The sequence below is a fragment of the Notamacropus eugenii genome, chromosome 3 (assembly GCF_028372415.1).
Source record: "Notamacropus eugenii isolate mMacEug1 chromosome 3, mMacEug1.pri_v2, whole genome shotgun sequence".
NCBI lineage: Eukaryota > Metazoa > Chordata > Mammalia > Diprotodontia > Macropodidae > Notamacropus > Notamacropus eugenii.
Window position 1 is genome coordinate 87,694,188 of NC_092874.1, and position 27,254 is coordinate 87,721,441.

Below are 27,254 nucleotides of genomic sequence, written 5' to 3' on the forward strand. Positions count from 1 at the left end.
ACAACGCTGTTAGTGCTGAGGAGTGAGTCTTATTGAGCTCCATGATGGGGGCACCAACTTGGAAAAGGAATGCATTTTCAGAAATTACTTTTAAAAGCCATGAGTCTCTTGAAACATAAATCACAGCCTGCACACGAACCCATAAAATATACTCAGAGTGTGGATGAAATGAAATCAGGACAAGGCTAACCTTTGTGCTTGCTAGTGTCAATCACTGGCCTAGATCTAACTACCTGTTTCCACAGAAGCAATTCTAGGCCCAAATTGGGACATAACGTAGTTAATTTCACAGAAATGTCCATGCTTCGTAAATGTCAGCACTACCCCACTGATAAAAGTCATATTTCCCTTCAGTAAATGTGACTGCAGTTTTTGCTTCAGACAAGTTATATTTTATTTATTCACCTCACATTTTAATCTTATTTTTTATTTTTCATATTTATCTCATTTGTAACTCCCCTTTGTAAGTATTTGAATATACACTGTATCATTAAGGCAGCACATTTGTGAGATGGTTGTGAAATCCAGCTCAGTATTGACTACACGGGATAAATATGATTCTTCCTATTTACAATGAGATGCAGATTAGTACAGGAAATCATGCCTAGTACATTAGCACAAGGCTAGTACATTAGTACAGGCATTCATTGGCTCTGGAGAGAAAGGAGCTGGGTTTGAATTTTGCCTCTGAAACTTACCATTATGATCTTGGGCAAATCACTGAACCTTGGTTTCTTCACCTGTAAAGTGAGGTGTTGGACTACATGGTCTCTGAGTTTCCTTCCAAGCTCTAAAGCTATGATCCTATGACCTTGGCTCTTTCTGGTGATCTTTGAGACAATCTATGATCCTATGAATGGTTCAGCCAGTGAACCGAAAACACAGTGCAGCCAGTGTGTATGTCTGTTTAAGACTGATAATGTACGTGAAACATGAGAGATTATGCCTATGTCAGAGATTTTTCAAAACCAGAGTTTTTGACATGCCAGAACATCTTTAGTGATCTCAAAAAGACCTCACACTTTCTGTGTGTGTCTTTATGTCTCTCTCACCCACTCATACCCATACACACACACACACACACACACACACACACACACACAAAATCTCAAAAAAATAGTTCTAATTCAGTTTAATTTTAAAATTAGTAGTAATAGTAATGATAATTTATGTATTTTAAGGTTTGCAAAGTGCTGTACATATATCATCTTTTAAGCATTAATATATGTGATACAGACATGATTGTACCCATTTTACAGCTGATATACCTGAGACTCAGAGGGTTTAAGTGATTTGTACATGAACATACAGTTAGTAAATGGGAGGAGTCAGTATTTGACCACAGGTCCTCTTGATACCCAAGATCAGCATTCTAGCAGCCACAACAAGCTGCCTCAGTAAGTTAAGAATACACAAAATGGCTCAGTTGCTTTGTCTAAATTAATAGATACTAAATCCTCATTGCCATTTCAGTCATATCAGACTAAGGAAGAATTAGTAATGGTGGAACCTAGCTAGAGCCATAGCTAAATACATCAGCGTCAACTTTGGTTAGGCTTCAGTTCAGTTCCCATAGCACCAATGTGCTTTTATGGTCAGGTGCTTCTTCAGAAATATTAAGTAGAACTATATTCTGTTGAATTCATAAAGCAAAGATCAAAGAAGAAACATTGAATTTTTAGAAGTGTCATTTTTACACCATAGTTGTAACACGTTTAGTAATCACCTTTGTCATGTTTTTAATAGGCAGTCACACAATTTCTGCTTGAGACAGTCTGTCCACCTGCTCTCAAGGAGTTTAACATTCTACTGAATGTATTAATGTAGTAGAAAGAATGCTGGATTTGGAGGCAAGGTTTTGGTTCAAACCCTAACTCTGCCGAGTTATCAACTGTGTGACTGTGATCAAGCCTCTCTTAGTTTCGCTTCCTCATTTGGACTAGATGACCCTCCATGGTGCCTTGTAGTTCTAAGTCTATGCCTCTTTTACTGTAGATCCAGCTCAGGAGCAGCAGTGGCTTCAGCCCACCTTTTCTGATAGCCGTCATGCCCCAAGCCTGGACTGGTGCACTGTAGGGACTGATTTAAGTTTTGAGTCTACTCCTCCAGGAGAGTGTAATAGAGGGGAAAATCTCTGCTTCCCCCAAGATGTTAGAGAAAGATGTAATATGTAATATCCCTTTGCAAAAGCTAATTGCTTTGAAGTTGTTAAATGGAACTGAAACAATAGCAATGATCCCCAACACTAGGAGGAACATAGCTAGTTGGAGCTGATGTTGGGAGAGCCACCCTACCTCCTCAAGGTACTCTGGAACCTTGAGGGGAGAGTGACCCAGAATGGACTGACTTACGATAGCAGTAAAAACCTGGAAACAGTGAATGCTGGTCTCTTCCAGAATGACTGAACCAACTTGCATATGAATATGATGGAATATTATTGTTCCATTAGAAGAGGTAAATATGAACAATTTAGGAAAACTTGAGAGGATTTATATGAAATGATAAAGATCAAAATAAGCAGACCATAGAGAAAAATTTCCACAGTCACAGCATCAGTGTAAAGGGAAGAGGCACGGACAGAGATCAGAACTGTGATCAGTGCAGTGACTGATTGTGACATCAGTCGATTATCAGTGGGCACATGCCACTGTCCTCTTAGTGTGAAGGAAGATGTACCTTAACCTGAAAAATGTCTGTCTTCAATTGTTGGACTTCTCAAAAAGCAACAGGATAGAGCCTATTCACCTCCTATAGACAAACTACCATTAAAATGTTTTTTCAAGTGAAGAAAAAAATTAAAGGATATATCTCTGAGAGCTGTCTGGTGCTCCTTGATTTTATATAAATTCACCTGATCTAATATTTAAATCTTTATTTGATACATAAATGTATTTCCCAGACCAGGGACCGCAGAACTAGTTCAATTCATTTAAATTCAGTAAGTAATGATTGATTGGCTACTTTGTGACAAAGATTATGTTTTGAGAGCACAAATGGAGGAAATTAGATAGTGCCTGACTTGAGGGTGCTTACAGTCTTCTAGGAGATAAAAGACTGTTTCATGCCTAAAACAATTAGAGAACCATAAAAGACAGCATATAAAAATAGAATAAATCGCCTAATGTTAATGGTCCAAAATGTAGAGTACAAATGATAAGTGACAATAGACAGCCAAGAAGAGGAGAAAGAAATGGGGCTGAGGTATCAGGGAGGGCTTTATGGGAGGGAATAGGAAGGTAGCAAGCTGCCATGGCTAGAGGGGCCAGATGAAGTCAGAAAGACCTGGGTTTAAATTCCACCTCAAACTCTTATTAGCTGTATGTCCCTGGGCAAGTCACTTAATCTCTCTTGTCCACAATTTATCTGTCAAATAAGTGACTTGGACTAAAAAGCCTCTAAGGTCCCTTACAGTTCAGTCATAATCTGTGATCCTATGATTTGAATAGAGAAAGGGAAGTGAGAGGAGGTCACTCCATTACCAGGACTTTTCAATTATTTACTTAAGCATTGCTCCCTTCCACAGAACTTTAACGTTCTGCGCTGGCTACATGCATAAAATCCCAAGATCTTTCTTATCATTCAGCTGGATCCAAAAGCCAGTTGGAAGCTAATTTATTCCTTTCTCTCACCAGACTCCCACGCTGCCAATGTCAAAGCTGATGAATCAAAATGGCTGCCACTTGAAACAGTCAGGAAATTGCCAAACGCCATTAAAAAACTTTTATTTTTAAATAAATTTCATAGCTCAGGCATGAAGCAAAGTCATGCGTCTTACCTCGTGACTTCCAGATTGCTGGACGATGCAGAGAGCAGACTTATCCTTGAAACCATTAGAGAATCTCTTTCCAATGAATTTTGTTTGAGATTCTATAGACATATTTCACTATCAGTTTCCAAACTGTCTTGAACAATATGATCTAATGACCCTTTATCAGTCTGATTTGGGGCACTCTAGTGCAGCCTTTCCCAGGTTAGATAAATCATGTGCCTTAATTAACAACGATTGGCACCATTGCCACAGCAGTGAATGAGTTTGTGCGCTACCTGTGGGTTCACAAAAGTATAGTAGTTACAATTAATGGATTTAATTTTAAATGCAAGGGCCTCTGTGTCCAAGTGCCAAAGAAGTCCATTTTGGCATTCTTATTACTCATTAATTATAATTGATGTACCTGGGAAAGCTGTCAGCAGTACCCTTATTTAGACAGGTGACAGACTTGCTAAAAGAGCTTCTGGTCTTCGCTTGAAATGGTCTGTGAGAAGCAACATGATTTTGATGAAACCCAAATTTATTAGGGTTATTAAAAGTCATTAATTATTTGGCACCATCTAGATTTCATTTGCTTCATTCTTAATGAAAATTGACAGCTTTATTTTTAAATGCTTCTTGTCATTTTATTGTCACTGTTGGACCCCACATTTCTTCCCCATTCTTATCCCTAACCTTAGCACCCTACGTGGCCCTGATGATTTGTGAGACTTTTCCTTTCAAATAAATGTTTTTGTGTCTTTTCCTTTGTGTCTTTTTTCATATGTCTTGTACAAAACTCCATCACCAGAAGGGTGAACAATGGTTTCATGTTCAAAAGTGGTTTCTGATGGGGTGAATTCCATTATCCAGCAGAAAAGCAGATCAAGTAAAAAACATTTAAACCCCCCACATTCTGAAAAGAACGTGACCTTTAATCTTCCATTTATTCTTTCTCTTGTCTCTCTCTTCTTATGGGTGTGGGGAGTCTCACTGTTTAGCAGTTACAATTGAAAAATAAAACAAAACAAAATAGGAAGCTTTTTGTAGGGTCGGTCACCTCAGCAGATTCAAGGCTGGCCAAGCCATCTGCCCACCATTCTTGGAAACAAGTCTGGCAAATAAGGGGATAAATATTGTCAGTGGGTGCCTTTACTACAAGCGGTTGTCACTTACACACATGTGATTTAGCCTGGGAAACTTCACTTTCAAAATGTAGAATTTTACAAATGTTTAGGTCCAAAGCAAAGGATCTGTGCTAGTATTGCCTGCTTTTCCCCCAGAAAGGGAAAAGTTGTTACTTTTGTTAAATATTAGTCAGAAACCAATGGGGCAGATGTAATGTAGAACACACACACACACACACACACACACACACACACACACACACACACACACACACTTTCTCCAATCCCTGCCTCCTTATAACTGAAGGAATGCTTGACCATTGGAGCCTGGTTTTTTTTTTTAGCTATAAATAAGCTGCCAGCCAATCCAGAAAGAAATAACAAAGCATTTTTCCTATCTTAGTTTCAAAACAGTCCTTAATAGAGGAAGAAAGTATTCTAATCTACAGAATATAATCCATACATTCATCCAGGGGGAGAGTAAGTGTCCAGCATGTAGGGTGCACAGAGAGAAGTCATGTGAAATAAGACTAGAACAGTGGGTTGAAATTAGATTTACTGAGTATTTCCAATGTATAAGGTACATAAGTGCCATATGTTATCATTCCAAAGTGCTGTGTGAAGGAATTTAGATGATTAAATTCAACAAGCATTTATTAAATACACACTATGTGCTAAAGCACTATGGATACAATGATATGAAAATTCTCCCAGCCCTCAAGGAGCTTAACATTCTACTGAATGTACTTGTGTAGAAAGAATACTGGATTTGGAGACAGGATTTTGGTTCAAACCCTAATTCTGCCAACTTATAAACCATATGACTGTGATCAAGGTTCTCTTAGTTTCAGTTCCTCATTTGGACTAGATGACCCTCTATGGTCCCTTCTAGTTCTAAGTCTATGATCTTTATAAATAAGTATAAGTATAATATCTTTGGCAAGGTAGGGGCCAGGAACATTGACAACTAATGGAATCAGCAAAGGTTTCTTATAGGAGGTAGCATTTGAGCTATACCTTTGATTCCAAGAGTCAGATAAGTGAAAATTGAAATCTTTGTGTGGCAGAGCTTTGTAAATGACTGTCAACATTGCATCAACACCTCAATTCAAGAGTCATTTTTAAAATTTCTAATGTGGAAGTATCTAACTGTGCTTAGTTCTAGTTTGAAATTAAACACAGTGCAGAGTCAGGGCAAGGCTTGAAAATTGTGCTCCTTGTGGATTACTGTGTTACCTGAGGTTTTGAGTCTTTGAATTATATGTAAAACATATAATTTAAATGTTCACCAAAATCATTGCCTACATACTTTAGAAAGCAGAACTTTCTTGCATCAAAAAGATGTTAATTAAAAAAAAATTTAAGTATGTAAGCATCCCTCATTGTGCACTTCGCATTTTGTACCCTAGGTGGCTACCTCTCTTGCCTACCCCTAGTTCTAGCTTCTTCTTGTCCTTGCTCTTGTTTTTGGCTTTAAGGACCTTACCCTCTCTTAGAAAATTGTACTCTGTGCAAAGCCCTTTACCTCTATGAGTCTCAGTTTCCACATTTGTAAAATGAAGAGATTGGATAGATAGAAGGTGCCTTCTAGCTCTAAATCCTGTGGTCTCAAAGATCTAGTATAAATAAGAATGTAACAAGTACAAAGGAGAGGTCCAAACAAAGTAGAGAAAGTGATGTGAAATAATACTGGAGATAATGGGTTTAAGCCAGATTATACAGGGCTTTGAAAGCCAAGCTGAGGAATTAGTACCTTAGTACTAATTGAAGTATAGATAAGATTAAAGTATATACTAGGAAATTACTCTTACGGCCATGAAAGGAAGTGGGCCAGAAAACCCCGAGTTCAAATGTGGCCTGAGACACTTCCAAGCTATATGACCCTGGACAAGTCACTGTACTTTGTTTGCCTCAGTTTCCTCATCTGTAAAATGAGCAGGAGAAGGAGAAGGCAAACCTCTCTGGTATCTTTGCCAAAAAAAACCTAAATGGGGCCACAAAGAGACATAACTGAAACAACAACAAAAGGAAGTGGAGAGAATAGAAGCAAGAAATATAGTAAGGAGACATTTAAAATAGTCCACGCAAGAGTTCATGAGGGACCGAATTTGGCATCAGTGGAAGTAGTCAGGCTAGACAGGGATGTGAAATATATTATTACAGAGGTAGAAGCAACAGAATTTGACAGCTAATTGGATATGCCATATTATTGGAAGTAATATTGCAGTGAATATATATGTGAGGGGAAGTATTAAATGTGGCTCTAAATTTTCAAGTCTGAGTGAGAGAATGGTGATGTCATGAGTAAAACCAGAGAAGGTAAGGGACAAGGTAAGGGTGTAGAGATAAGATGGTGAGTTGAGTTTTGAACTTGTTGAGATGAAGGTAGACATTCAGAGGGAGATGTAAAGCAAAGAGCTAGAGTTTATGGGACCAGAATTTAGAAAACAGATTGGAGTTAGAGAGAGGATTTTTTTAAAAAATATTTCCTCAATTGTGTTCCACAAACATTAAGTACTTACTGTATGTGAGTTCTGTGGACACAGATAAGACACAAAACCTTCCCTCAAAGAGTTTGCAGTCTATTAAGGTGGAAAGACATGGAGACAAATAACCATGATATAAAGGAGAAATAGGTGAACAGGAGTGATCCAGAGAAGAATACCCTGAGGAATATTAAATATTAAATTTTACCTAAGAGAATTAGAGAAGGCTTCAAGGAAGGAATGGAACCTTCATTGAACTTTGAAGGGAGGAAGGAAATCAAATAGAAACAGCATTAAGAGAGTTGGAAAGGGAATAACTTCTGAGTCATGTGATCAACAAGATGAACGACTATACATTTTCTCCCATCCTCACAACTCCTCAGACCCCTCCAAGATAGGAATTGTGCCCAAGAGATAAAGCAATTTTAGCTGTCTGCATGGTCTAAGACACCAGGAAACCTAACAAAATAAAAATCCAGGGAACTAACAGGAAGAAGGTTGATCCCTAACTGTAACACCCTCATTCAGTACTTCCCTCCATCACAACCCAATTCAGTCTGGAGCTCATAGACAGGACACACAAGTCCCCATCCACCTAGCACAGAATGAATGTAATTAGTAAATAGTAATTATTTCTCTTTTACCCAGGAACCCTGAGGGGCTTCCCCTCCCAGTTTGATTTTGATGAAAAGGGTCATCCCTTGAGTAACTTCTTAAAGAAGCCCATTCAGCCATTCGAAGGGGAAAATTCCCAACCATGATAGGGATAGAAAAGATCTATATGAAATAACGTAGAATGAAATAAACAGAGCTGAAAAGGACAAATAATGACTACATTGTAAACAGAGAGATGACTAAAGGCAAGCTGAATTCTAAGTAATTGAAAAACTAGCAAAGATCCTGGAGAATGGCTAATAGAACAGAACTCCCTCCTCATGGCAGAGAGGCAAGAGAATACCAGGATAGCATGTTGTAGTCACTGTATCAGGTTATTTTTGTTTAACTGGTTTGGGTTTTTTTTTGTTATTATAAGGAAGGGATCAATCTGGGAGATAGGGAGAGTCATAAATATCTGTGATAGAAAAACAATAGGCATCAATAAAACATTTTAAAACTATATATTCATAACTACTCACAGTTTAAAATTCCCTCTGTACAGACATAAAGATTTTAAAAGGAACTTCCAAGATATGTGTGCTAAAATTCAGTACATTCAGCAAGAAAATGTTTTTAAAATATAAAGCAAGAAAATGTTTTCAAAGAAAGTAGAATGTCTCTAATTGCTGCAAAGACAAAATAAAATAGAAAATCAAAGCAATCATCCAGGTTGTTTGAGGTAAAAAACCTGCCCAGTACATAAGTAGTTTAGACCCTGAACAAGTTGACTAGCTGCTGAATTTAAGGGAGCAGGTAACAGAGACAACAATGGGTTAATGTTCTAAATGCATTGTAAAGAAGTTGATCAGCTAAACTAAATGGAATTATAGGATGGTTTTGTTATCCCTTTCCCATGGGTACAGAAGTATTAAAAAAAAAACCCAACACAGTTGGACTTGATGGAATTAGAGAGCAGCTAGTCATTAGATTGAATAACCGTCAATCTAAACAATTGACTGTATGCCTGGTCGACCTTTTAAAATTTAAGACACACTGTCAAAGTAGTCTTTCAAGGCATAAATGTTCTGAGAAGAGTGAACCCTGGCAGCATAGAAAAGAGCCAATTCTGGAAGAAAAATCCAACTCTTGAAAGGAGATTGCTCTTTTGTCTCAACATCAGCATGATGTCTCAAAGATACACCTACTTGCCTGGGAGGAAATACCACACTCCACAGGGAATAGGGGAAAAAAAATGAGTCAGGAAAGAGCCTTTAGGAGAGTGACCTATAGGATCAAAAAAGAGAGCCAGCCATGGATACAAAGGAGATTTAAATCTGGCGGTCAGTAGTCAGGCTGAAGAGAGAAGCAGGCTCAGGGAACCCAGAGAAGCAATGTGCTCAACATAAATGCCATGAACAGGGAGGAGCAGAGCAAAGACATCACAAAAAGTAAGAAAACATAGTTTTACAATATATGAGGCATTAGATGTTTTGGCCATATCTGTTCCCTGTGTATGTGCCTTCTTACTATTGTACCCTATGTGTATGCTCACTCTTCCCTGATGATATGAGTATTTGTGGAGAGTGCTCCAGGCTTATAGGGAAAATGTTTGCTATTATTGTTCTTAGGATGCCACCTCAGTAAATACTTTTGCTTTGAGCTACTTGTGTGTACTGGCTATTAAAGGTAAGTACATCACTAAGCTCTCATGAGCTCTATTTTTAGGATTTCAGACATAAAAGTTATCTTGGGCCTGGAAGTAGTTACCCTCCTTGAGGACCCAATTTGCAAGTATAGGAAAAAGGTGTATCCTAGCCCTAAGGGAATATTTATGCCTCAAAAATAATCAAACAGTACAAATCCAGGCTTGATTTATTATTCTGTTGATTGTCAGGAGTCTAGACAATCTAGAGTTTAGACTCTAAACTTAGAAAAGTTATGGAACTTATGAAAGTTAATCATGCAAATTAAGTCTTAAAAATGTTTCCCTCCCCAGAGGGCCAGTTGTTAAACACACTAGCACACTTGTGTGTCTAATGAACATCCTTTGGATTGGTGGACTGAATGCTGAAGCAACTATATGTGACTACATAAGTGGAAGAATTATTGCAAAGCTCTTGCTTTGGAGAGGAGAAATATTCTTTTTTCCTCCTCCAAGAGAGGATTTATGCAGTTTCAGACTCTCTTGAGAACTAGCTCCACAGAGAGACAGACAGTCAGACTTTGGAAAGCAAATATGTAGGAGTTTCTCATGTCCTAGATTTCTAGATTGCCTCCATAGAGACTTCAAGAAATTTTCCCTTCGGTGGGGTTGGGACCTCTTCATTTGATTGAATCAAGATCTCACTTTACTTCCAGCTAAGCAGTTCATTCACTATTAATTTACTTTCTGGTATATTCTAATTTATAAGAACATCTCTGTCTTCTGTGTGCTCTCTGCTTGAATAAATAGGTTTATTCACTTTTTGTGGTGGTATTTTGTGTAACTAATATTTGGTGGGAAGGAGTCAAAACTGGTAAGCAATAAAATAAGAGTTATCTCCCCTTTAATATATAGTGACCAGGGAAGTAAGCAGCTTTGTGTTTTGGACCTAAATTTAGGGAGTGGGGTAGATAGACATCTAGTCCAGCACCTGCTCTCAGACAAGAACAAGGCAACCAGATTCATGAGCCCTTCTCTTGCTCCCCTCAAAGTAGGAACTGCATGCCTTGGAGAGGGATGGACAAGATTTCAGAGATATCAGTGCCTTCACTCAAGCTGCCTGCCTATATGTTTAGATTTTACATGTGAATATGTGTGTGTGTATACATATGTATGTATACACACATACACGTATCTCACAAGGGCCACACACATCTTACACTTAGAACAGAATAAGGGCCCAGGCACCCCAGAGGGTAGAAGTTAAAAACAAAGACAAATTGCCAACTTCACAGTTTTGTCAAAGATCAATCCTGTTCCCTGGATAATGAGTGACTCAGTTCTTTACGTCACTCTCCCTAGATAGATACTTAATTGAGTTGCCTTTGTCATTGAACTTAAATTTTCTTGTTTCTCTATTTTTCCTTTTGTGGCCTGACACAAAGTTTGTATTCTTATCAGTTCAGAAGGGCCAAACACTGTTTTCAGTATGAACCACTAACGAAGCTTTTTTAATTTCATTAGCAAGCTCCAGGTTAAAAATCTGAAGACATTTTCCCTGTGAGACTTGCAAGGTTAATGCAAAAACAATGAGAACTGTTCTTTGAATATGTAATTACACATTCTGATTTCACTTAGGCACAGTGTCCTTGGGTTTTCTTCCAGTCACTTGGATAATAGTAGAAATGAATTTTCAATCTGGCCTTGGTCTCAAGTTCAAGCAACAATGTCTGACATGAGAGAAAATAATAATGTCTCATATTTGTATGGTGCGTTTAACTTTCCAAGGTGTCACATTTATTATTTAGTTTGATTCTTACACCAACCCTGTAAAGTGGGTAAAAAGGATGAGAATCATGATACAATAAAAAGAATGATGCATTTTGGGACAGGGAACATGGGTTTAAATCCCACTTTTGCTATCTGTGTGGTCTTGGGTAATTTACTTAGTTTCTCTGTAACTAGTTTCTTCATCTGTAAAATGAAGGGCTTATCCAAGTTGACTCTTAAAGTCTCTTTCACAGTTACATCTGTGATCCTAGGATCTCCATTTTACAGATTAAGACATAGTGACTCAGAGATGTTAAATGATTTGCTAAAAGGTAATAGCAGAGCCCAGATTAGAATCTAAGTCTCCTGACTCCTTGTGTGGTGCTTTTCCATATCCAGAGAAACCAAAATAATCAAAGTTTATCCTCCAAGATTCCTCTATGCTAGCAAAATTATAGGGGTACCTATGCCTCTTTTAAAGATTTGTCTGGGTTCTTATTCCTTCCTCCTTTGCCCACTTCTTCACGTGCATCTGAAGTTGAGTCTTTCGTTGTGTGAATTTAAACTCACCAAGGCCCATTATTGCTTGGTTCATCTCTCCTGTGGAAACTTGTAAGTCCTGAAAGAGGAACTGCTTTCAAATGAGACACTCTCCCTACCTAAGATTTTTTAACAAAGTATTTTTTTTTTTGCTGAAACCAGACTTTCACCCAAGCTTGGAGCATTCTGATATGGCTGCATATGTAGAAGACTCATACTGGTTTAGTAGAGAGAATTCTGAGCAAAGAGTGATACTGGGTACCTGGATACAGGATTGATGGATTTGGTGACAGAGCTTTTACCAGAAAATACACAAGAACAAATGAGTCCTTTGACTGGGCACAATATTAGATCTCAGCTCAAATCAGGCAAGAAGGCCCAGTCTCACCTAAGAAGATCCATTCTAGAAATCTCTAGGGAAGCAAGATGGAAATCATAAACATGTTGAAGAGCCATTTTCCCCTCCATGTTTGCGGTATCTATCCCTATATGTCTCTTACAAATTGCTGTGGCCCCAGCTCCATATGCAAGAATGAGAACTGTATCACACTCAGTATTCTCTCTACCCATCTCCATAGATATCTCCTTCCCCATATATGGCCATGCTAAAAGTGTCGTAGGTGTGGGTAAAATTTGGCTATACTTAATTAGGTAGTATGCATCAACTGGTAATCTTTCCAATTTTACAATTCAACAAACATTCATTAAGCATCTGCTGCAAACAAGGTACTGGCAATACAAAGATGAAACTGCCCCTGCTCTCAAGAAGCTAACATCCTACTGGAATAACAGAACATAGTTTCAAGTAAGTATAGAACAAGGGAAATGAGAAGAAAGATCATAACCACTGGAGAATCCAGGAAGACTTTGGAAAGGAGATGACACCTGAGCTGAGCTTCCTTCCTTGAAGGAAAATGAATTCTGAGAGCCAAAGAAGAGGAGGGAGTGCAACCATTTACTCATTGCTACTGTTGTATAACTAACTACCACTAAGTATCATGCTCTCAGGCTGGTATCAGTTAGTACTCTTAATTGTACATATTGATGCAGCCTACACATATACATTTTGGATCATGGGATCCACTGTTTAAAAACTTGGAGAACCTTAATCTGGTTCATTATTAGCCATTAACTTTTTTTTTTTTAAGACAGAGAGAATTAGCTATCACCATAGAAACTTAGAGAGTTTAGAGAGCTTAGAACTTAGAGAACTACCAAGTAGCTGAGACTTGGCAAGGAAATGAAGGGATACTTCTCTACTTTCTGCAACCACGTTGAATATACTCTCAGATGCTGAGGGATGAATTAAATCCAAAGTGGCACCATGGACATTTTGGAAAACTGTCTCAAAGATGTCATTCTGGAGCCTCATCCTTGACCTAGACAGACAATAGGTCCCAGGAAGCCCAAACTGCATTGCAGCGATTTAAGGGACCAAGAGTTGTATGGCCATCTTCCACCATGGAGGGCCCTGTGCCTCAGTCATATATTAGCAGTATCTATTGACTGCTGGTCTCAGGAGAAAAAAAAGAAGCAATATAGGCTAATGACTAATCAAAATTATTATCATGCTCTTTGAAAGGAAAAAATGCCTCTCATGCTTGAGAATATCAACTAGTATTTCTGCTGCAGCTCTGCTGCATATTAATTGTGTAACCTTGGACAATCTCTTTAACCTTTCTGGGTCAAAAGATCACATGGCTAGTTAACAGAGCAAAAGGCAGAATCCAAATCTTGTGACTAGGAATGTTTCCATTACATTACTCTGCCTCTCCAAATATTTCTAGAGAAATTAAAAAGGGGGAATTTTAAAAAATATCCTCCTGTATCAGTCAATCCAATGGAATTTTTATTCTATTAAAATGAAAATGCCAGTGAAATGACCTTTAGCTTCTAGAATTTAACACCTGATTTATTCATTTCAAGAGATCCCCTCCCCAAGTAGATGAAATCCCTTCAGGCCCTAGTAGTTTCCTGAATTGTTCTGGCCCACGAATTAGTTACCTGATGAATATTTTCCTAGGGTTAAATTCTTCAAATTTAGCTAGTTTAGTCCTGTAAGGACAAACACAAAGTTTATCACCATCTCAAACTCAAAGCTTGTGCATGTTTTTGGGACCGGCCAATGATTTTATTCCACATTAGCTCTCAAGAGCCCAGCATTCCTTGAGGTCCAGGAGCAGTAACAGTTTGAGGATCTGCTGGTTATTGCTGAATATCTTAACAATCTTGAAAAGGACCAGTGGGTGGGTCTGTATGGTAAGAGACAGGAAAGGTCCCTTGCTAGTAGAGATGAGAGGCCACCAAAAGACACACCACAATGGTACATAGAGCCCTGAATATGACCATGGTGGTCTATGGTACAAAAGAAATGTGAACAATTTGAACCAACTGTTCCTCATGCCTATGGAACTCTGGGTTGTAATTTACCAGGCTGTTGGAAACTGCATGACATCATGATGGTAGTAAATTACATTAGTGTATCCCCAAGGAGAATTCAAAAAATATGGAAGCTACCCTGAACACAGTTTAAGGAATCCTTATACAGTCTCATAAACATTCCAGACGCTTACAAGGGACAGGTTCGAAGCAAATTGCATTTCTCCCCTATCCTTTTCTCTGCTTCCCCAAGAAAAGAAAAGAATCCCACACACTTTCCCAGTATTTTAGCTATAAATTTCTTTATAAATAGTTCACCTATTAAATTAATCCTATGTGATATTAAAGTGATTAGGTCTGCAAAAAAAAAATCATCAACTGAAATGAGCTCTAAGACTCAATACAGGGCAATACCCCAGTTTCCCATCAATTTCTTCCTGATGTATGGGCAGGAATGGGAGTGCTTTTGCTCGAAGTTGGCTTCCAATCACTCCCATGATTCTCAATTAGGTAGAAATTTTAGGAGCAGCAAAAATTACAGAAGAATGCAGCTTCATCAGTCATTTCCCCAGCAGGAACAGCAGTGATTTGAAGAGCTTTAGCACTCTGAAAGTCAAGATTAAAAACCAAGTAATTTATTACCACTGATTTAGAGATTAACATTGTGCCAATTAATCAATTACTCAATATGAAGAATTGACAATTAATTGACATTTCACTTCCAACCTGGCAAAGCTTTTTGATTTCAATGATGAATAATAGAAAATCACTAAATTGAAAGGTTATGGTGTTTTTTTTGTTACCACTAAAAAATGAAAAATAAAAGCATACAGAATGATAACCATTCACAGCATCTTAATGTACAATGTATTGGCTATATTTTTCTATCAGTAAACAATCCAATTTAATTGAGCAAATTGATCTTAAGCACTGCAAAAATTATAATAAAACTAATTTCAGTACCTTGGGAAATTTTCTCCTCTTTCCCCTTCTGGTAAAACTAGTCCTTTAAATAATAGTATAAAAGCATCCAAGTGTTCCCTTGTTATTAGCATCCTTAACATTCAAAAAGCTGTGTAGCAATAAAAATAATTATTATTATAACAGCTTGTACTTATGTGACACTTTCGAACCTCACAACCAGCCTATGAGGTAAGTACAATTATTATCCCCATTTTACAGATGAGGAAACTGAGATTAAGAGATTTGTTCCAGGTTATAAAGCTAGTAAATGTCGGAGACAGGATTTGAACTCAAGTTTTCGTGACTCCAAGTCTTATACTCTAGCTCCTGACCATATGGCTTAATTTTTTCATTACTCCTTAACTTCAGCTAGGTCAAATCTCCTCACTGACTCATTCCCACCATGATCATATGTCCCTTTGCAACTTTGCTAATGCTGTACACCCTGTTTGGAATGTCTTCCACTTTATAGGACCATAGTTTAACATCAGAAAGGAACTTTAGGAAAACACATTTAACATGGTGAAGAAACTTGCCTGAGGTCACATGAAGTAGTAAAATGGTAGGATCCAAACCTTTCCCCTGACTCCAGATCCAAGGACTTCTTCATTGTCTGATGCTGCCTTCCTCTGAACCTATCCAAAATATATCCATTCTTACAAGGTCCACTTCAAATAAAAAGTTGAATATTTGTAGTCAGAGGACCAGTATTCAGATCCTTCTGCTACATACTACTTGTGTGACTTCTCTAGGTCTCAATTTTATCTATAAAATTGGGGTGTTGAGCTGAATGATCTCTAAAGACCTCACTTCTGTCTATGTGACAGTTATTTTTTTTACTAACATTGATCTCTTCTCTGAACTTCTAATAGTTTTTATAGTTTGTATCAAGTCATTTAGCACTTAACCATATACTGTCTTGCATTGTTCTCTAATTGTTTCTTGTCATTTCTGACTGTCTGATCTCTCCAACCAAGTTGAAAAATGGAGCATGGACAACTCGGTTCAATTCCACAAATGTTTATTAAGCACCAATTATATGCAAAGACAACTGTAGCAGATGCATAGAAATCTGACTTTGAGGAAGGCAGACCTGAGTTCAAATTTCATCTCTGACAGATACTTGCTGTGTGACACAAACAAGCCATTTAACCTCTAAATGCTCTAGGTAACTCTCTAAGTCACAGAGGTTCTTAACTTGGGGGTGCATAAACTTGGTTGTTGCTGTTTGTGAATTTTTTTGTATTTTGATAATTAATCTCAATATAATGGATTTAATTTGTAATCCAATGTATTTTTATTCATTTGAAACCATTGCTCTAGGAAAGGGTTTATAGGCTTTACCATACTGACAAAGAGAACAGGACACACAGAGTTAAGAACCCAGCATATGGTGCCAGTCTTCATTGGTAGGGGGAATGCTTCATTGAACCTGATGAAGTCACGAATATCAAATCTACATTAAGTATATCACTTAATATATTCATTTGTGTGTGATATGTAAGTAAATATTTTTACTTATACATATGTGTACATACATATATTTTGTGGTTGTTATTCAGTCATGTCTGATTCTTTGTGGTTCTCATGGACCATTCTGTCTGTGGAGTTTTTTGGCAAAGAAACCGGAGTGGTTTGCCATTTCTTTCTCCAGTGTATTAAGGCACACAGAAGTTAAGTGACATGCCCACGGTCACACAGTTAGTAAATGTGTGAGGCCAGATTTCAATTCAGATCTCTAGGCCCAGCCCTCTGTTATCCACTGAGCCACCTAACTGTCCCCTAGGCAAATAGAGGTTAAGTGATTTGCCTTAGGTCACACAACTAGTAGGTGTCTGAGATTGGTTTTCCAGACTCTAGGTCCAGTGCTGTATCCGCTGAGCCATCTAGCTGCCTCACAATGATATATATTATGTAATGCACTGGACCAAGGTAGGGTTTGGAACTGAATCTATATGATTGTGCTGGCATAGGAAACTCCCAGAAAAAGCTCTCCCTGAGAACTTAGTGTAACAGAAGAATGCGACTCAGTCAGAAAACTGCAGTACAAAATATTACTTGATAAGTGTATTAGTGAAAGAAAAGTTCTATGTAAGGTTGGAAGGGAAAGGTCTTTACTGACTTTACTGGGGAGGAAAAGGGGAGGCTTCTTAAAAGTGATAAAGTGATTTCTGAGATAGACTTTATAAGATAGATAAACATTCAACAGATTGATGAAGGAAGATATTCCAGACATAGGAAAGAAAGTCACAGAAGCAAGAAATAATAAGACCATTATTAGAGATGGTCAGTGGCTGAAGCTTAGAATACATCTAAGAATCTTAGATTAAGAATCTTAATCTTAGAACACATCTTTTACTTCTCATATGTTGATATTTGGATATATCTGTAAGCTCATCTACAAGGGCATCCCCTTCAGTGGTGTTGATTGTAACCCACCACACCACCTCATCCAATGCTTTCCATGTCTTATAAATAATGCACACAATTTGGGGGGGCTTTCCTCCAGATTTCTTGATATGATGCAGATACCAGTGGAACACATGGGCTTCTTTCAGTTATTCCCCAATGACTACTCCTTCTCCTTTTCCAGTGCTACATTTCTCAGTTGCTTCTCCCACACAATTCTTAATTGTTTCAGCCTACTCATGCCTGCCATATGCCTTTCCATTTCCTCTTGGATAGCCCACAATTTTAATTCCTTTAATAGTATTTCATTTGATACTGCCATGCAGCATCGTTGGAAGAATATGGACATTTAAAAGATGGGCCTACATTTCAGGAAGACACTTGGAGTCCTTAAAAGCAATGAATATTTTCACAAAGGCCATGTACTACTAGTAGTAGCTAGTATTCTTCTTGTACTTTAAAGATTGCAAAGCACTTTGCAAATATCAGCTCACTCTTTCCTCACAGTAACCCTAGGAGGCTGTACAAGTTGTGGCATATGAATGTAATGGAATACTACCGTGCTATAAGAAATGATGAACAGGTAGATTTCAGAAAAACTTGAAAAGACTTCCATGAGTGAAGTGAGCAGAGCCAGGAGAACATTATACACAGTAATAACACTGTGAGATGATCAACTATGATGGACTTACTCTTCTCAGCAATACAATAATCCAAGACAATTCCAAAATACTCATGATGGAAAATGCTATCCATATCCAGAGAAAGAACTGATGGAGTCTGAATGCAGATTAAAGTATTCTATTTTCATTTTCTATATTTTTTCATGGCTTTTTCCTTTTGCTGTGTTTCTTCTTTCACAACATGACTAATGTGGAAATATGTTTTACATGGTTGCACATGTATAACCTATATTAGATTGTTTGCTGTCTTGGGGAACAGGGAGGGAAGGAAAGAGGGAGAGAGAAAAATTTAGAACTTACAATCTTATAAAAATTAATGTTGAAAATTGTCTTTACATGTAATTAGAAAAAAAATAAAATATTATTTACATTAAAAAAGAACCCTGGGAAGTATGTACTATTATTATCCCCATTGTATAGATCAGGAAACTGAAGAAGACAGGTTAAGTGACTTACCCAGATCATACAGCTAATTAGTATCTAATGTCAAATTAGAACTCAGGTCTTACTGACTCCAGGGTTCAGTACGCTATCCACTGTGCCACCAAACTGCCTATTTATAGATTCCAGTCTTCTCTTTATGTTTAGTTTCGTATCCAGTTCATTGGTCATTTGCACTCTTTCCAAGATATATATATACTAATGGTTGGCACATCCATATGTATATTCTATCATAAACAATAGGCATTCTCTATCCACTTAGTTTTTCCTGTGTAGAAGATTATGCCAAACTCTTTTGAGTGATTAGAGATTTCATTTAGGAGGCTCTGCAGTGTTCTAGGGCTTCATGAAATGAGAATAATGCTAGACCTGTCAGAACTTTACCATCTGTGGGAAATCTCTTTTCCATTTGGACTCTCTATTAGACATTCTCCATGACAATAGCTAACACTTTTGTTAAGTATGCATATCTCTCTTTTATGCCTCTCTTGATAGGAAATTCAGAGGTTTGTCAGAGCTATCTCTGCTATCCTGTCTTTCAAAGAATTTTATTTTATTTGATCAAGCTCATGGAAGACTCTTTGAAAGGAGAGAGTTTAAAGGTGTCATTTTGCTCTACCAAACCAAATGCTTTTTTATAATCAATAAACAATTAACACAGTAGGAGCTTGTATTCTCTACACATTTCAGTCACTTATGTAACTGTAAAAATGTTTAATTTAGAATTGTAGAATATCATTTGTGAAAGCCTGTCTGTTCCTTTCTCATATTTTCATCACAGATGCCCTAAGTAAGGATATAGATTCTTCTCTTACAAATTTTGTAGAGATGGAAAAGTTGGCATATGGGTCAGTAGTTATCAATATGTTATAATTTCTTGTACATATTTTGAAAATCAACCCCTCAATGCCCTCAAGATTGTCCTGACTGCAGCACACTGTCTCCTTTGCAGGTACTTTTCCTTTGGTGCCATTTCTACTTACTCATGCAACACATTTAGGATTGCGGTGGTAAAGTCCAAAAATGGGCGACTCCTCTGTCATTTATAGAGAAAAGAAGTTTTATTTTCCCCAAGAGTATTAAAAGATTTATTTCATTTTTTATCTGTTAATTGTTCGCTTTGTGGTTTCACCCTAGGAAGATCTGACATAGTTGAGACTCTCATCAAGCTTTCTATAAACTTATTTTCTCTCCACTGCTATGTGCCATCTTATGATCTCCAACTGCCTTCCACCATAAGATTTTACAAATGAGTTTATATTCTAAGCCAGCACTGTACTTACCTGCCATATCTCTCAGCTTGGTAAGGAGATAAATATCTAGTTGAGAGATACGCTTTATCTTCACATTTTTATTCTAATTTGATATCACTTTAATAAATTAATAGTAATCAGTCATTTTTTAAATGTTAAAATATAACCAATTTCTCTTTTAGTGATGTTATCTAATGCTTTCCATGCTCAGTGCCTGCTGAATTTTCACAGAATCATATCTAAGATTCCATTTTGTCTACAAGTTTTTGTCCTCCCTAGTTTCTTTATCCTGAATTGTTTACCAGTATGTTTTCCTCTATCTTCCCCTCTGCATGGAATTCATTGAGTATTAAAGAATATCATGTTTAATTTAGAGGGTCATCCGGAGTTCTGGTGTTGGTTGGTTGGTTGGTTGGTTGGTTGGTTACTCTTGTAAGATTCAAATATTTGAATATGTGACTAATGAGAGAATTCTAGCTAGGCATTTTTTCCCCTGGTTGGTTAGGAACTAACTCTGGAAGTTGCTTATCATCACCATCATTGTGATTGTTGTGGTTAATAATAATAAGGAGCTAGCACTTACATACTATTTTAAGGTGTGCAAAGTATTTTACAAATGTGATCCCATTTGATCCTCACAACAACCTTGCAAGGTGGATTACTCCACTAACTGACTTGAGGTGCCTGAAGTATCTTTCATGGCAGTAATTGTCCTTTTTTCTTGAAGAGTACCAAAATGACATCACCATGATAAAGTGAAATTTCAGTTTGTCTGACTGTGGCTTATCAGACCAATATGAGCTTGGAATACTCTACCACAGATTGGTCACAGATAGTCTGTGTAAATATTTGGAGTGGATACTCCAAATTTGTGCGTCCTACGTTTACTTGGTGCTGTCTCAATTCTGCTTTGCTCACAGACAGTACCTTTTTTGATGTGGGCATGCCATGCTGAGCAGTCCTGTGCCAGTGTCTCCCATGTTGCCCAGTCAAATCCAAAGTTCTTGAGAGAGAACTTGAGAGTTTCCTTGTATCGCTTCTTCTGACCACCATGTGATCGCCTGCCCTGTGTGAGTTCTCCATAAAATAGTCTTTTTGGCAAGCATACATTTTGCATTTGAACAATGTGGCCAGCCTATTGGAGTTGCACTCTCTGAAGCATAGTTTGAATGCTTGGCAGTTCAATTTGAGCAAGACTTTGGTGCCTGGCACCTTGTCCTGCCAGGTGATCCTCAGAATCTTCTTAAGATGGTTCAAATGGAAGCAATTCAGTTTCCTGATATGGCGCTGGTAAACTGTCCATATTTCACAAGCATATGACAATGAAGTCAGAACAACTGCTCTGTAGACCTTCAGTCTGTTAGTCAGTCTAACACCTCTTCTCTCCCAAACTTTTCTTCAGAGCCTCCCAAACACTGAGCTAGCTCTGGCAATGCATGCTTCAACCTCGCTGTCAATGTGTACATCCCTGGAAAGTATACTACCAAGGTAAGTGAACTTATCCACAGCATTCAAAACTTCTCCATTTGTTGTAACTGATGGTATCACGTATGGATGGTGTGGTGGTGGCTGATGGAGCACCTGTGTTTTTTTGGTGTTAATTATTAGGCCAAAATTAGCACAGGCAGGAGAGAATTGATCCATACTTTGTTGCATCTCAGCTTCAGAGGCTGCATTGAGTGCACAAGCATCTGCAAACAGAAAATCATGCACCAACACTCCCTCCCTCATCCTCCCTCACACAATGTTTAAAAGAACTGATTGAGCATTGCCATGGTTTCCAGAAAGACCATAAGAACTTATCTCTACAAAGGACCAAGAAGGCCACTTAGTTAAACCTGAGCCTTGAAACCTGACCAATACAAAGATGGTGGCACCTCCATTCTGTTGGAGGTTCAGAAGTCTCTCTAGCTGGGCTTTGTGATAAAGGGAAAGAGCAATGTCCATACAGTGCCTTCTGTGCACTGGATCCTACATAAAAGTTCGTTGCATTGAACAGATTTTATTGGACATTTATTGGATATTGCTCAAGGTGAAGGATCTGGTATTCTCTCTTTTAGCAGGTTAATTGGAATAAGGTTAATTTTTCTGGTTAATTGGAATAAGAATACAATTCATAGTTAAGAATGACAAAGTCAAATTTTCAAGCTAAGGGTAAAATTATGCCATGTTAGGACAGATGAGGAGTCAGTTTTCTGGTCTATAAAATGGAGACCTACTAAAGACACTACAAATATGTATGTGGGGGGGGTTGTATACATGTATACACACACACATAAAAACTGCATTAAGACTTTAAGGGAGATTATATATACACAAATGCACACATGCATATATAAGTGGCTCCCTGAAAGTAGTTTTAATTACACACACACACACACACACACACACACACACACACACATGATTTGTGTGTGTGTACATATATATGGCTCCTCAAAAGTCTTAATGCCATTTTTATCATCATAATCATGTATAAATGAGGAGATTAAACTAGTTAATATCTAAGGTCTCTTCTACCTATAACAGCCTGTGATTCTATGATGACCAGATCCCAGAGTATTAAAAAGAAGAAAGAAATGGAGGACAGCAGGACGAAGAGAGAGAAGGGAGGATTGGTGTGGACTGTGAGGCAATAGGGAAGGGCAGGTCCAAGCTAGAGTCTGCACTAGAGAATGCCATAGGAGTGCTGAGAGGTGAGGGAGGGGGGCAGGGGGAAGGGTGTACAGGAGGGCAAAGGACCCACATGGGGGAAAGGAAGCAGGGAATACACTGGAGTATTTGCCTACTTTTCCCTTTTTTCTAGGGGTAACTTTGAAGAGAAGTAGTAGAAAGGGCCACAGGATTTGAAACACACATGTAACTCAGGTTTATAGTATAATTCACATACTATTATGCTTATATTATAACCAATATAATTAATTATGATGATTAATAATTGCAAAATGTTTGTATACGTGATCTCATTTCATTCTCGCAATTCTGTGTGAGCTAGATTACATATATACATATATATACATGCATACATGTATATGTACATGCATGCATATGTATGTGTATTATGTATATGTGTATTGTGTATATATACATAATACACATATAATGATCCCCATTTTGTAGATGATGTAATTGAGTTTTGGAAAGGTTAAATTACTTGTCCAAAGTCACACAGCAGGATACAAATCCAAACCTTTGGGTTCCAAATTCCATGCTCCTCCTACAATACAATGACATACTGCCTCTCTTCCATAGAATGAAGACATTTTCATTCCCACCATCTTATAGGCCATGACCAGGAATTGCAGAATTAAAAGAATCTTCCCCAGGACACTTAGCACTTACAGGCTAAATTGTTCTTTAGGCAAATTTGAGAGGTAGGGCAATCACATCATTTCTCTTAATTAACAAACCAATTTCGCTCAGGCCTGAGAGTCCAAAAATTAAAACTGGGATTCCAAGTTATCTTTTAGCTCACTGTTCACGCAAAGGGAGATTTAAAAAAATGTAAAACTGTAATGTGCCCTAAACCGAATATTTGCTTCAAATCCAACAGGGGAAAATGGAAGAGCAAGAGAGAGCATTAGCATTTAAGTAGCCTGTTAATGTCTGGAAACCAAAACAGTCACAGAACAGCAATAAAGTACCTCTTCAAATATTGCTGGAGGATGTCCATAAAGAGGATATAATGAAAAGGACTGCCCAAATGTGCAAGGATAATATAGTTAATGTATTACTTCTTTTATTATTTTATCATCTTTCATTAATTGCTGGCTTCATGCCGACAGGACTTGGTTCTACAGAAAGGGCTTTTAGTCAAATGTCCTAAATGAAACTAGCACTTAGAACCTGAGAACAAGGTTGAACCAAGGTTCACTTGACTTCACTAAATCTTGGAAGGGAGGGGAGGAAGAAGGAAAGGGAAGGAAATTCTGGATCAGATGATCATAGATGTAGAATTAGAAAGAAGCTTAGAGGTCATTTAATTCAACCCCCTCATTTTACAGATAAGGAAACAGAGGTTGTGACCCACCCAAGGTCATCCAGCTAGTAAAGGACAGAGCAAGGATTTGAACCCAGGACCTCTAACTCCAAGTCAGGTACTCCTTTCCACAGTCTTGTGATAGTGTAATGAGTCACTAGGGCCATTGGAACTAACACCTCAAATTTGGAAACTTGATGGCACAATGAGTAAAGTATGCAGGAAATGTCAAATGTATTAGTTCACTAGGTGCTTGGAGAGAGGAATAACTTTTATCTAAAGGAATCAGAGAAGGAGAATGGTTGAGCTGGACATTGAAGTCAACATAAAGAGACTGGCATGGGGCACACCCTTTCCAGCCATGGGGCATGGCAACAGAAGAGGGCAGGCCAGAATTAGGGAATTGTCTATAGTCCAAGATGGTTGGAGCTTAGACTACAAGAGGGAATACAAAACGACTGAGAAGTTAAATTGAGTCAGACTGCAGAAAGCCTTGAGTGCTGAACTAAGGAATCTGAACTTTCTTGGGAATTTCCCTACTTTGGAAGGCTAATGCTTTCCATATTTCAGATATGCTAAGCCCTATAGTTTTGAGTTTTCATCAGTCATCTCACCTACTACCAGACTTAGACTAACCTCTCCTACTTCCAGAAAACCACTATGGCTCACAAATTGTATGTAGAAGCACAGGGGTGAAGATGACAAGATAAGGAAAGCTCTCAGTCTTTGGTGAAACAGAAAAAGAAAAGTCTAAGATGAAAGGATTCTGTGTAAAAGTTGCCACTAATATAGAAGCATTCCTTTGAGCCTGTGGGAGCTTGAGCAGAGGGCAATGGTTCAGAACCAAGTCAGGCCTTGCTCCTCATTATGAGGTGAATCTTATCTATTCTTCTAGTCCTTTCTTATTTATTCTCATAAAATCATACTCTTTTGGTTCAAACACTTCCCTCTAGAATTTGACTCATGTCTTATAACAAAAGAAAAAGAATCCTCAGCTCCAATGCAAGCACCCACAATAATATTACATTGGATTTTATTTAACTTAACAAAAAATGCAAAGGATTCACACTGAAGTCCATCAATAGTCAACACAATTTTTCTCTTCCTGGTGAGTCTTGCCTCACCACAGGACCTAAGTAGTCCTCACAATTTATACACTCCTTGGAGGTTGAGTTCCTCACCCCCTAGGGGAAAGCAGTCAATTAACACCCTTCCCCACATCTGTACTGTAGTTCACAGTGTCAATGAAGGACAAGACCCTGTTTGGCTCTTCCATATCATGTTCCTCCTTGCTGTTCCCCAGTTCCAGCTTCTGTTTTATATAAAAATCCTTCTACTATTCCAGAAGGATTGGTTCAATTACTCCTCCAATGCATATGAAGCACATGGCTTACCTAGTGAAACCATCCGGCTATAGTGACTTCTCAGTGGAAAAGCACTAGGTTTGGAATCAAAGTGACAGAGTTCTAATTCTTACTGTTACTTAGCTCTTGTATAACCTTTGGCAAATCACTTCCTCTGTTTTCTCATCTGTAAATAGGGTGTTTGGATTAGATCCTTCCATCTCTAAACCTATGATCTCATGTAGACAAGTCCATACGTGTCAAACTGACTCCTCTTTGTCCAAACTACTCTGTCTTCTCTGCTTTTTCTTTTAACGTCCAACTACAGAGGCATGGCCCATGTAGATGTAATGATTATGAATCAATTAGTCACTCTCAATGCCCTATCAATGGGAAAAACCTAGGGCAAGACAAGGAATCCAAAACTTGTCCAGAGCATTTTTTTTAGGAGACTATCAATGCTAGAACAGAATCTTCATAAGGAAGGAAACAAGCATTTATTAACCCTACAATGTGCCAGGCAATACACTAAAAGCTTTAGAGAGCTCATCTAATCCTTACAACAGTCTTAGGGAGTAGGTGCTGTTATTGTCCCCATTTTATAGTTAAGGAGACTGAGGCAGACAAAAATTAAGTGAGTTGGTGGAATCACACAGCTAATGTGTCTGAATCCAGATTTGAACTCAGGGCTTCCTCACTCCTGACCCAGTGTTCTTTCCTCTATGCCCCCACACTGCCTCTTACATAAACCAGCAAATGAGAGCTATTACACTTTGCATAAAGAAACATCATCAGTGTTTTTGTCCAGGCTATACCACGTGTCCAGACAGATAGAAAGACAGACATATAGGTGTGTGTATGTATGTATGTATATATACACACAAAAATACACACACATATATATAGGTATATATGTAGTTACATTTATACACATGTGCTTGTACATCTATGGATATATGGTATATAGACATATATAGTACATAGACTAGACTATAGTATCGTCTATATATAGTATAGCTCATATATAAACATATAGTATATAGATGTTTATACTATATACATATATCTATATTTACCTATAGCTACAAGGAGAGATTATATACATAGGTAGTATTTAGACATGAGGCATCACATATATACCTATGTATAGTGTGTATAGCTGTATATGGTATATATGCATACGGATATATGATATATAGGTATGGGGTATAGCATGTCTACTATATATACATATATACTATACACAAATAGTACTCAGACATAGGGTATAGCATATATACATATACTCACTGTCCCCAGTGCAGATCTAGAAGATACCTGGGCAAATCTATTCATCTTTTTTGCCCTGATTTCTCTTCCAATCTAGGTTGATTTGGGGAAATTTCAAAGTTCTTATAATCGCCCAAAGTTTCTCCATCTTTTTTAACACCACTAGCTTTCTCATGATGTTGCATGAATGCAAGGCATGGAACGCTGATGACTTCAAAAAAAGAATTAAAATTGAAGATGACCTGGATGGTGATGAAGGGTGGAGGCAAACTTTGACAGATACAACTGAGGAATTAAGTAGAAGCAGTTTTTAAAAAGGTCAGAAATATATACTCAAAAAAATAAGATGGGCTGATCAGACGGTGAAAGTGATGGATAAACAATACCCTGTATTCCACTGGTATCTTCTCATTGTCAAGAGAAAACAAAGATGACCCTTCCCCTTAACAATATTGAGCAGGTATTCCCAATATTCAAATACTTACTGCATGCCCCTCAGCAAGTAGCTTCACCTCTCAATGCTCTGGGGTGACTCTCTAAGTATCAGAGAAGGTGCCAAACCCATAATAGCCTCCTTATTGTAGAACAGAATAAAATTCCATTCATTACAATTTTATAGAAATAG